This window comes from Clarias gariepinus, chromosome 16 (assembly GCF_024256425.1).
Source record: "Clarias gariepinus isolate MV-2021 ecotype Netherlands chromosome 16, CGAR_prim_01v2, whole genome shotgun sequence".
NCBI classification, from domain to species: Eukaryota; Metazoa; Chordata; class Actinopteri; order Siluriformes; family Clariidae; genus Clarias; species Clarias gariepinus.
The window spans coordinates 21,414,653-21,428,090 of record NC_071115.1 but is presented as its reverse complement, the minus strand read 5'-3'; the positions used below and the strand labels follow the sequence as shown (position 1 = coordinate 21,428,090).

The 13,438-nt window shown below is 37.7% G+C and overlaps 1 protein-coding gene across 2 annotated transcripts in view; it reads right to left on the bottom strand.

Annotated features, from left to right (window-relative positions):
• Positions 1–13,438, bottom strand: part of glis2b (GLIS family zinc finger 2b) — a 69,875-nt gene that overhangs the window by 54,399 nt on the left and 2,038 nt on the right. Inside the window, exon 2 of one of the 2 annotated variants that reach the window (XM_053514652.1) lies at positions 7,925–8,010. The exons of the other annotated variant lie outside the window; for it this stretch is intronic. The gene's annotated coding sequence lies outside the window, so the exon portion shown is untranslated. The remainder of the gene's footprint in view (positions 1–7,924; positions 8,011–13,438) is intronic. 2 annotated transcript variants of the gene reach the window in all.

Genomic DNA, 13,438 nt, shown 5'->3' with positions numbered 1-13,438 from the left:
ATAATTACAGCCTGTGCATATGCTTCATTCACCAAATACTGATTTCTTAATCTTATTTAGCCTAAATAAGCATTAACACAAGGCGGGGGGCTTTTCCTTTTTCATGTCACCTGCAATGTTATCATTCCACACGCGCTTTCACCAGAGAATAACATTATGTCATTAAACCGTGAAGAAGTCACAGTTTTAATGACGTACAGAACACAATGCCTCAGGAAATCAATGGAGGAGGAAAGGGGTAGCTATGTGAGCTCGCAGACTCTGGAGATATGCTTGTGAAAGTATGGACAATTTGCTCCCTAAACTTCTTTACAGATGAATGTACCTGGCTGCAATCTATAGATGATGGAGTAAGCACTTTTCCTGTTGCTTAGGGCATGAGAGCCACAGAATCAGAATCATACCAGAGGATTAAAACCAGTAGTTCAAAGGATCAGTGAATCTACACTCATTAAGGATAAAGCTAAATCAATATCTAGATGAAGATATTTGCGAAGCTGCCTTGTAACAATGTCCATTACACAAAAGGATCAACAAAATATACGAAATTTATTTAAACATTTGAAATCTTGAACATTGTTTTTATTCAAGACCATGGGTAAAGCTTTCTTGATTTAAAAGTAATTTGTTTGTTTACTTGCTTGCTGATCCGAAAAATGATTAAATCCACCACTCAGAACCGCGGATTAGATTCGAAGTATAATATTTGTAATCCATCTGTCTATTAAACGCACTATCTGAATCAAGTTTAACTGAATCAAATTAAAGAACAACAATCTTTCAGTGGCTTAAATACAGCTTATTTTCATGGCCAAAGTCATGTGCATCTGAGATACACCTCTTCTCCATTCCCAAGTCACATGCCTGTCTAATGTGCAGCTGTGCGGGAATGCTGAATACTGGTGCATGCATTTTTACTCCTCACAACACAATTCTAATTGAACTCATTGTACATGACCCTTCTCTGTGTACAGTTTACATTATTAGGCAACCCTAAATTCTGGGGTTCACACTCAAGCTATGGTAGAACATTGGAACCACAGCAGCTTTTTACCATGTAATGCCATGTTAAAAGGTTTATTTGAAGACCATGAATGCAAGAAGATTCAATTCTGGACATGATATATGGTCTAAACCCCCCAAAAAAACTGGGTGATTCCAACAGCCACCCCTGTAGCCTTATCTCTGCATGGGAAGAATAAAGGTACTTTCTCCTCAAGCAATTAGAAAGTTTCTAGCCAATATTGAGAATGTGAGAGCTCGTTTATGCACAGGATTGCAGTCAGCCCTTTTCTCCAAGTGTGGTCAAGCTGCTTTTTGAAGTAACATAAGCAGCAGTAGCTAACTTTATGTGTATGTGAAAGCACATACTAGCCCTTACCCTATAAAACAATACTAGAAAATCTTCAACATTATCTTTATCGTAAACAACAATTCACATCTTTAGAAAAGCAGTTAAGCAACCAACTTTTTTTTTTTTTTTTTGCTTTTTTTGGAAACATTCAGTCATTTCTGACTAAGCTTTCAAACATTCACCATAATCATCAGGCAAACTACAACCTCCTCCACAGCCCCAGACTTAAAATGCTGGAATTTCACAAGTCAGTTCCTCCCTCGCTGAGAGTTCTTTCTCTCTCTCTCCCTCTGTCTGTTTCTCTCTGTCTCTCTCTCTCTTTTTTGCTCTCCCATGCTCTGAACTAGTTCTTGCAGCCTCCCTCTAGAGCCAGTGATGCAATCCACACACTCTAGCCTGCAATAACAGAGCTTGGAGTCTAAATAGGCTGAGAACGGCAGACTGAATTGGTTTCCCATAGGCACCATTACAGAACAAAAACTTTATCCTAAAGAATAAGATGGAGCAAGCTTTTAAAATGACAGTCAGGAGGATCTTTATACTCAATGGAAAAATAGCTGGACGAAAGCATCATAATAATGTCCATTTGTTTTATTCTAAAACTTTTTGTATTAATTATTGTAAATTGGTGTGTGCAGATTTTAAAGGTTACAAAAATCATAGCCATTTGAAAAATTGATCTAAAAGAAATTAGTCTCACTGTTCAAGTCATGTCAGTGGAATTTTAAACAAAGAAAATATGACTGGACATTTGTGTAAGCGCTTTGGTTTAATTTTTATGGAGATGATTTCACCCATTTTCTGTTTCTCTGTGCCAAAGGATCACCCATGGTTGGATTACACTGGAATATAGGTAACAGTGTGTTCAGCATATTCAGAGTACAAAGTTCAAAAGTCTATACTCCATGATATGGTTTTCAAAAACAGTAGTCAGAACATAGATACTTGGGAGTAATAGATAATAAATAAAAGATAATTTGTGAGAAAAGTCACTTCAATTACTTTTACAATAACTAAAAAAAAAAATCACAATCAATTTTTGTTTATTAACAATTAAAAAAACCACCACATTCAACATTCACATTTGCAATTTGCACTAGAAAACTGCTACAGAGCATAAAGAATGGACTGTGGAGGATTGAAAAAAGGTCATGTGGTCAGATGACTCTAGATTTACCCTGTTCCAGAGTGATGGCTCATTAGTGTAAGAATTTTCAAGCGATTTCAAGGCGCAGCCTCGCAAGGGTATAATGCGGAACCAGTGAAACCTGTGTTTTTGTTTATTTTATTCTTAACATTGTATATTTGTGTCAATCGGGTTTGTTCGTAAGTTTGACAAAGAAAGTCTTATGCGTATAAGACTTTCTTTGTCAAACTTACGAACAAACTTGATTTGTGCATGTGCCCCCAGAACGGAACCCGTTCGTAGGTCGGGGACTTACTGTAATGCTGCCTAATAGAACCATACCTTTCAACCTGTGGTGGTACATGATAGAGAAGATAAAAAGAATCGTTTCTTTAATGTGTACAGATTGAATTAAGATGATACTGTATTCCTCTTAGAAAGATACCTGCAAACAAGCCATTATTCTGGAGAAGACAGGGACATTCAAGGCTCCAGCTCTTGCCTAGCTCTAAATTACTACTTGCTGTCTCTTTGAGCAGAGACTGTAGCCTCACCTTCACATTCAGGCAAACTCACATTCTCCTTTAACCATGCCTGTGTTCTCTTTTTTCTTCCATGGAGGTGTCAGCTGTGTCGTTTTCTGTGGTCTCCAACTTCTCTCACCCTGGGTGCCTGTTTTCTCAAAGCAAGGCTGATGCTCAATGCTACTTCTCCCAACTGTGCCTGGCAGCCAGACAAGGTCAACATGACAGGCTTTGCTTTTTTTCTTTTCTTCTTTTTTCTTTATCATTCTCCCTCCCTTCCTGCCACTCTGTATTTCTGTGATTTAGCTCAGCTGAGCAACAGGTTCCTCCTAAACACTAAAAGGTTACACCTTCTTTCTTCATCCATATACGAGAAAAAGTGAGAAGGGGAGAGAAAGAATAGAAAGTGTAATGAAAAAGAGAGGCTGAATGCACCACTAGATTTATTAAAGTAAATTAACCCGAGAGAAGAGAAGCCACTTGCAAAATAATATACAGTGGTGTGAAAAACTATTTGCCTCCTTCCTGATTTCTTATTCTTTTGCATGTTTGTCACACAAAATGTTTCTGATTATCAAACACATTTAACTATTAGTCAAAGATAACACAAGTAAACACAAAATGCAGTTTTAAAGGATGGTTTTTATCATTTAGGGAGAAAAAAAATCCAAACCTTCATGGCCTGTGTGAAAAAGTAATTGCCCCCTGAACCTAATAACTGGTTGGGCCACCCTTAGCAGCAATAACTGCAATCAAGCGTTTGCGATAACTTGCAACGAGTCTTTTACAGCGCTCTGGAGGAATTTTGGCCCACTCATCTTTGCAGAATTGTTGTAATTCAGCTTTATTTGAGGGTTTTCTAGCATGAACCGCCTTTTTAAGGTCATGCCACAACATCTCAATAGGATTCAGGTCAGGACTTTGACTAGGCCACTCCAAAGTCTTCATTTTGTTTTTCTTTAGCCATTCAGAGGTGGATTTGCTGGTGTGTTTTGGGTCATTGTCCTGCTGCAGCACCCAAGATCGCTTCAGCTTGAGTTGACGAACAGATGGCCGGACATTCTACTTCAGGATTTTTTGGTAGACAGTAGAATTTATGGTTCCATCTATCACAGCAAGCCTTCCAGGTCGTGAAGCAGCAAAACAACCCCAGACCATCACACTACCACCACCATATTTGCTGTGTTATTTTTACGCCAGATGTAACGGGACACGCACCTTCCAAAAAGGTCAACTTTTGTCTCGTCGGTCCACAAGGTATTTTCCCAAAACTCTTGGCAATCATTGAGATGTTTTTTAGCAAAATTGAGACAAGCCTTAATGTTCTTTTTGCTTAAAAGTGGTTTGTGCTTTGGAAATCTGCCATGCAGGCCGTTTTTGCCCAGTCTCTTTCTTATGGTGAAGTCGTGAACACTGACCTTAATTGAGGCAAGTGAGGCCTGCAGTTCTTTAGATGTTGTCCTGGGGTCTTTTGTGGCCTCTCCGATTAGTTGTCTCTGCGCTCTTGGTGTAATTTTGGTCGGCCGGCCACTGCTGGGTTCACCACTGTTCCATATTTTTGCCATTTGTGGATAATGGCTCTCACTGTGGTTCGCTGGAGCCCCAAAGCTTTAGAAATGGCTTTATAACCTTTACCAGACTGATAGATCTCAATTACTTTTGTTCTCATTTGTTCCTGAATTTCTTTGGATCTTGGCATGATGTCTAGCTTTTGAGGTGCTTTTGGTCTACTTCTCTGTGTCAGGTAGCTCCTATTTAAGTGATTTCTTGATTGAAACAGGTGTGGCAGTAAACAGGCCTGGGGGTGACTACAGAAATTGAACTCAGGTGTGATAAACCACAGTCAAGTTATTTTTTAACAAGGGGGCAAGCACTTTTTTACACAGGGCCATGTAGATTAGGAGGTTTTTTTTTCTCCCTTAATAACGTAAACCTTCATTTAAAAACTGCATTTTGTGTTCAATTATGTTATTTTTGACTAATAGTTAATCGTTTTTGATGAGCAGAAACATTTAAGTGTGACAAACATGCAAAAGAATAAGAAATCAGGCAAATAGTTTTTCACACCACTGTACTAAGCAGAAATAAACCTAACCTAGTAGGAGTAACCCATAGCTCATCCACACTAGCAAATAAATGTATTTTTGTTTAAACCCTTGACTGGGTACAAAGGATTTGAACTAATTCCCAAAGGGCTGCAAGATCAAATGTTATTCCTGGGTTTACCCTGGGTTTTATTGTCAGCGTAGATGCTGATCTGATACCTTGAATTCAATACTGACATTTTTCCACCAACGCCTTTGCTCGAAATGTAAAAATAAAGTGTGAAAGTGTTATAGATAACAAAGACACAGGATATTTATTTTAGCTGTCTTCCACATAGGGCTTGGTATAGCACTTAATTGATACTTTTAACGCACCCACCGAATTACCCGATAATATTAAAAAATAAATAAATACTCGTCATTTGGTACAAGTACGTCTCAGTGTCATTGAGCCAGTAAGCACCCAGCATTCTGATTACAGCGGCCAGAGATGGAGCTCACATGTGTGTTGTATTTTGAGAGGCCTGGCACGTATGTGTCGCGTAGTAGATGTAAAAATGCCAACTGCAATCAATTGCAGTTGCAAGTTCCTCACAGTTGACGATTGACGACAGTTGATGACCACATGTGATGCAACATATACACAAAGGACATCACTGTTCAGACCAACAACACAGCATAATTAATAAGACACCAAAATGTGTCTGGAAGAGCAGAAAGATGCTCTTGGACAAACCATGACCATCTTCCTCTTATCATTCAAGTTCTCATAACGTTTTAAACTTCCACCAGCGGATTCCCCTCATTCAATATTAATAAGGATGGCGCTACGGCTGGGATTTAGAATACAAATTTTACTAAATTAACTGTGCCAATTCTGCCAGTTTGTTCAGGGTTATTTACTAAATTTAACATTAATGCATTGGGTATGCTGACAGGGACTTTATTTACTGTTCAAGTCAAGTCAAGTAGGCTTCCAAGTAGTTATTTTAACCATATACAGTTCAGTTCTTCTGAACCAAGGTGCTACATACAACATAAATTAACAAAACTTACTAGCTAACTAAGAAACCTAATTAGCTGACTAGATGAGACAAGACACATTGACATTTTAAATTAACAGAAAACTATTAAATTCCGATACAAAAGAGACAAAGTGTATGTGCAAATGAGAAAACAAGAACAACATGACACAATTCAATACTCTGTGGTGATGAGATAATTAAGAGTTTGAGGTAGAAATGAGAGGTGAGGGAGTAGAAGAAGAAATATGAAACATTTCTTGTAAGTAGAAATTAGAGTGTAGCTCAAATTTGAGTGTTTGAGTGTAGCTTTAGCATACAACCAGAGAGAGCTAATTTTCTAATACATAATCTTTTTTTTCTAATTTTCTAATACAAAAATTAAAAAAAACACACTAGTAATAATCTTTTTGTAGCTGAAATACTTATAAGGTCATTGAAAGGTCATTCGCAAGACCAATTTGTTTGTAATTCCAACCAGGTCGAGGTACTAGGATACTAAAACAATTGGCTATACACAGTTTAAAATGCTCCATGATCTCCATGATCAAGTTCTATGGTCCTTGTTCTTTATAATTGTGACAACTGTTCAACGATTCATGTTAAAAGAACAAGTAATCTCTTTATTTTCACCTCTCTCTCCATTCTCTCAATTATTTTCACTTTTGTCTCCATCATTATTGCTTCTCGCCTTTTAGCAATACCAGCGTCATCTCCACTGTTTTTACGCTTGCTTCCGACATCCTGGTATGCAAGCTGCACACACGTGATAATGTAGTGTGGACATGTAATCTAACTGATGTGATTGAACATGCGTGAACGTGAAAGTTCATAATTTGAATGTTCATATGTAGGGCACTTACTGTACAAGGATAAGACATTTGTTGCACTAGGAACAAACATCCTTCTACAAAACACAGCTAAACATCTGTCGCAGCCCAAAATTTACACACCTTCCTTTTCTTAAATTTTCTTAAATTGTTCTCATTATGATTTATCTTTTTATGTCATTTGACTGCTCGATAGTACCAAAATGTTTCAGTCAGTTGCTTTTAAATACCAGCTTTCTCTAGCTGTCCCCTGCCTGGTTACTGAACAAGTGCCTTCAGGCAGAGCTCTGAAGCCCCAGCAGCTCTGGATGTTATTTAGTTACACCATTAAGCCTTTATAATAATCATTTAAAAAACAGCTGAAAAAACAGACATTTGTACTAACAATTTTCGATGTACTAGTTTTATAATGAATGACCTAAATCAATATAAACCTAAAAAGATTAATCTTTTTTTTAACTTCTTTTTTAAAAGTCCTTTTTAAATACTGTCTATGTTGTACTGTATGATACTCAGGAAAATACATCATCTGCCTCTACATATAACCCAGTTTTTAACCAGCAAAAAGGCCTGGTCACAATCTAATCCACTGCAACCGCTCTGACCGCTCTTTTTATGAAAAGAGAAAGGTAGATCAAGGCACGTACACTTAAAGCTTTGCTGAGGGGAATGGATTTGCCCAGACATAGTGCTGAGCCCAGGCCCAGACTTGAGAAGGCTTTATTTCTGTTGCAAAAAGTGTCCCTCATTCCCTCCCCCTCTCCTCTTCTTATACTTTCTCTCACACACACAGAACAGTCTCAGCTTGCTCATTGTAGTTGGGCTGAACTATTGTGGGTAATTTTGGAGAATCCAGGGTGTTGGCCATGCAAGTAAATAATAATATGAAACAGCTGTGCCTCTGTTTTAAGTGCAGAAGCTTTTGGTACAGTACACAGCTCTAAAATTGAAAACAATCATGGTCATGTGGCCATCTGGAGCCATACATTCCCCTTAGACATAAACATCTCTCAATATAAGCACCTAATTATGTCTTGTTTCCTGTTCTTGTCTTAATTTCTTTAGAGATCCTCCCTGGTTGTGACCATTTATTCTAGATGTCTCTGTCTCTGCAAAACACAGAAAAAAAGGGAGAAAGAGAAAGAGATGAAAACTATAAGAGAGGTTGGATATTAGTGGCGTAGACTAAGGCACAGAACTCTGTATTTATTTTGGACCAAGTTGCCGCAGCCCCAGCCCAAATAGTGGGCTCGGGTTGTTTGTGTGAGCCACAGACTGTAGAGTTCCACCAAGGTGCTTTGAGGCAGGAAAAGGGTAGTTCTTGATTGGTGTGAGGTTGCTATATGGCGGATGCAACATGAAGGATAAGAAGCAGCCATTCCAGGAGAAAACTGTAAGGCCACACTGTGATTAGTGGTTAGCGTTTAACTGGAAAAGAATGCATGGTCTGGGCCCAGTTTGGGAGGGTCATGTCTGGCCCTGATCAGTGTGTGACTCAGGCTTTTCTATGCTCGTATCAGCTCTGATTATGCCATTCATAGTTATGTCTGTCCAGATACACTCTTTTTAGCAGCACAGAGTGAGCACACTGCACCTCTAAACAGTCCTATGCACTAAAAAGGATGAACAACGTAAATTTAAATGCTTGAAACTCATACTGCTGCTGTCATACCTACACACCATATTTCTAATGCACATTCCATATAATTTCGAAATTTCTTTTTTTATTTTATTATAACTTAATAAAATAAAAAATAACTTTACTTAGGTAAATTTAACTTTTTTTCCCCTCAGTGTAATTTTTCTCTTTTTGCAGTAAAATATTTCCTTATTCTATCTTATCCTTAGCTTTTTTTAATTGCTTGAATCAAATGCCTAGGGTAGCCTTTCACAAGTTGCTCAAAATGTTTTCCCAGAATTTTTGTTCACCAGATATACAATCAGGTTTGTGGCCCTCCTTGTGCATCCTTTTTAAGTTTAGGCCACAATTGTTCTATAGTGTTCAGGTCAAGGATTTACATTTATACTTTAACTTTGTTGCCAAATAATTACATTGTGGGTTCATATGATCAGAGAACTCTTGTACAAAAGAACTATGATCACATGCAAACTTCACTCCATGTCTTTCATGTTGGTCCTATGCATCATTTGACTTACAGGGAGCAGAAAGTCAGATTTTATACTGTTATCATTTTTGATTATCATACGTTCTAGATATAAAGTGGAGAGAAAAAAAAAATTGAGGTCTCAATTTTGTCTTTTGTTAGCAATAAGCTAGAAAGCTAACTTAAAGAATTGTTTTTCTTTGTCAAAACATAAAACTGCATTGTCAATTTTAAAGATTTAACAAGTAAATATGTATCTACATTGATAAAAAAAAAGAAAAGAAAAATACTCTTGTGCAGTCAGGGCCATACAAATTTGGACAGCAATGTAATTTTATTCTACAACAGAATCATCACAATAGACATGAAATAAAAGCAATTGAGATGTTCCTAAAGTGTAGATTTTCATTCAGTGGGGTTAACAAATCATTGCATTAACTGTTTAGGAATTATAGTGGAACCTTGAATTACGAGCATAATTCGTTAAGGAAGTGGGCTCATATTCCAAAACACTCGTAAATCGAACCAAAATTTCCCATAATAAATAATAGAAACTTAAATTATTCGTTCCACACAAAATATAAAGTAAAAAATAAAACAAATTAACCTACACTAAACCTTTACAAAAAAGTACAAATAAATCCCGACAGATAAGTGTTTCCTTTTGTGCATGCAGGCACACAATGTGTGTGTGTGAGTAAATTAAGAGGACAAGAGGAATCAGCCCCTCCAGTCTCCCCCCTCTCATCTTACACAGTAAACCTTTCTCCTCTCTTATTTGAATCACACACACACATTAACGGAAAGACTGTTTTGTCTGAAAAATTTGCAAAATTAGCAATGACACTTGTGTGAGCGCATACTAACGGAATCACTGCTGTAAAGTGAGACAAACAAACAAATGAACCGGCACTTTACCTTTCAAAAGAATCGCAACAGAGCAGTGTTTCTGTGTAAAGCAGAAAGTGTGTGTGCGTGTGTGGGTGTGTGTGAGAGAGAAGCCGAGAGAGGGTGGGGCGGGGGCTGTAAAGGCAAGAGTGTGTGTGTGTGTGAAGGGTAGGGCTGTAGCTCTTGAATATTTTAGTAATCAAGTATTCTACCAAAAATTGAAACGATTAATCGAGTATTTGGATAAAATGTGCTTTTGCTTAATTAAACAGCAATGTAAAATATATAAGAGAAACTAAGATTGATTGGTTTTCTTTTTAGAAAATCTTTTATTTTTTTAAATGCATACAGCATTTTATCAAAAATAAACATTGTCATTATTCACAATACAGAGAATAGTTTATACCCCTATCTTACCTATGCGGTTTGACTCACAGTGAGATGCAGTGTTAGGCACCATGTGCCGCCACGATTGCCCGCCTGCGTTCTGCGATGTTCTGCAAGGTCTGCAAGCTTCCGCGAGGACCGCCAAATAAAATTTTAACACGTTAAAACATGTTTTAAAGGCAGCTTAAAGATGTTTAATTTTTCGTGTGGAAAGATGGAAACGTAATTGCAGCGCCAAAACTCGCAGTGAATCATGATGAACTGTACTTCCGGCCAACGCACAAAACCGCGTAGGTGAGATAGGGGTATTAAAGTTGACTGAGATGAATTAAGTGCATTACAGTGCTATATATTTTTATTTTAAAGCCTTTTCTCAGATGCAAAAACTAAAAAAAAAACAGATGTTAATTATACCAGTGAGAGACCCGTATTAAGACCCAGCGGGGAAGACTATTACCCACAATACCGCAGCACAAGAAAAAGAAAAAAAGATTGGCTCAGTTGTGATCATGTGACGGTCTGCGTCAAAACAAGAAGCGCATGCGTCATACATGATACTCGGTACTCATAAACCAAGACTTCCTTGATTTTTAAATCAAAATTTATAAAAAATGTTTGCTCGTCTTGCGGACCCTCGCAAACCTTGTTACTCGCAATCCGAGGTTCCACTGTACAGACATTTTTATCATTCCACATTTACAGGCTAAAAAATAATTTAATAACTAACTGAGAGGCAGTTTAAGGGTCAATTGTGGAATGTTTCCTTTTTATTTCACAATAAACATGTTTCTTCTGAGTGAAAAAGACCACTGTCAAGCTGAAAAAAAAAAGAAGAAAAACAGAAGAAAAAAGTTATTAGTTGCTCAGTCAAGTTTCTTTTAAAAAGGATGAATGCACTTATGATCTCAGCAACACCAAAGGTACACCGATACGCCGCCTTAGACAACCTAAGTGTATTTTTGCTAAATTCTTCCTTGGCTACATCAAAACCCTCTCAAGGACATTCACAGAAAATGCTAGCTTAGACTTTGTTAGAAAAAAAGAAATGCCTACATAGTTGTGATCTGAGATTAATCCCTGTCAGAATGATGAGAAAAAAAAGAATGGAGGAGGAAAGGAAGGGCTTGTGAGCCTAATGATAACACACCATCTGTCCAAAATTGTGGTGACATTGTTAAGGCATGGGGATGTATAACTGCTAATAGGATTGGGTCACTGGTGTTTATAGATGATGTGACTGAATTGTGAAGGGTTTAGTATACTGCATCCAGGACATATGAATAATGACTGAGATCATATTGCAATGAACCCAAGTATGTCACAAACATCTAACCCAAATGAGCATGCTTTTCTTGTCGAAAAAGAAAACTGAATGCAAGAAATAGTTAAGAAGCAGCTGAAGCAAGCAACAATAAAGGCCTGGCAAAGCAACTTAAGGGAGACTATTAATCCCCGTTTACACTGCAGGTCTCAATGCCCAATTCTGATTTGTTGCCTATATCTAATTTTTTTGACCGTCTGTTTACACATTCTTTCAACTATGACCCATATCCGATTCAAGTCTTTACACTTGCCATACCATCTGAAACATCGCACATACTTAAAGGGAGGTTCTTGCGCTACACACTAGCCAAGATGGACGAAGACGAAATATGCTTGATGCTAGCTCTGCAATATATGCTAAGTTCGCGAAACGTCACCATGGTTTTGAAACGGAGGAGGGGGAAAAAAACGCCATAATTTCTGCCTGTGTCATACATGTTAAAAAGCCTTAGATCAATCTTTATATGCTTATAAAAGCCTCAAAACACGTGTGTCAGAAGGCGCATGTGTCTGCGTGCCCACAAGTGATCAACACGTACTCCCACTAACAAGTTAGTGGATTTAATAATAGATACAGTAAATTAGATTTTTTTTTTTTTTTTTTATAGGTGGTATACTCTAAAGCAGTGGTCCCCAAACCAAGGCCCATGGCCTGGTACCAGTCTGTGGATCAAATAGTACCGTATTATATTACCGTATATAGTAAATAAATAAACATTTCCATTTTATGTGTTATCTGAGTCTAGACGATATTTTACTTTGAAAAACCTTTTATTTTGACAAATGACCGGATTCTCTCCGTTACACCATGAGAGCTGCTGCAAAGATTTCTCTCCAAAAAAAAAAGGTACCACTGGCAGCACATTTCAGTGATAAGAAATGGGTCGCACGCTTGTGAGTATTAGCGGGCATGACAATATGCAGAAGCCTTATCTGACAGTTTATCCATGTGTGTGTAAAACATCTTTTATTTTGGGTCTGTATGCGTGTGTGTACAGCACACATGATAAACAAATCAATTAGATAGGTTAAAAATCCACTTTCTCTCTCTGCTCAAGGCTGCTCTTTGTGTCTGTGTGCGTGCGCATCATTGGACACCGTACCCCACACCACCACACCACCACACACAAACAATGACACTGCTCTGTCGTGATTCTTCTCAAAGGCAAAGTGCAGGTTAATTTGTTTTATTTTTACTTTACAGCAGTGATTCCGTTAGTGTGTCGCTCAATCGAGTGTCATTAGAGAGATTTCTTGGAGGGGGGGTCAGATAAAACAGTGTTTCCGTTGTGTGCGTGTGTGTGTGTGTGAGTGTGTGTGTGTGTGTGTGTGTGAAAAGAGTGGAGGAAGGGTGTGTAAGACGAGAAGGGGGAAAGGGAAAGGGGCTCCTTACTTTAGCTTCACACACACACACACACATACATACACACATACACAGTGCCTGCGTGCACAAAAGGAAACACTTATCTGTGGGAATTTATTTTTACTTTTTTTAAGGTAAAGTGCAGGTTAAATTGTTTTATTTTTACTTTTTTTATTATATAAATTTATATTTTTTATGTATTTATTTTTTTGGGCTGTGGAGCGAATAATTTGAGTTTCAATTATTTACTATGGGAAAATTCAATTTGGTTTAAGAGTGTTTTGGAATACGGAATGAATTATACTCATAATCCAAGGTTACACTGTACACTGAATTCACCCAATTTGCACCACCATGTTTCTAAATCTGCATGCTTTCTCCTCACTATCTAAATTCTATGGATTCTATATCTGTTTATTTGAAAACGTACCATAGCCAGTGTTTGCATGACTGGACGCCACCCCCCACTTG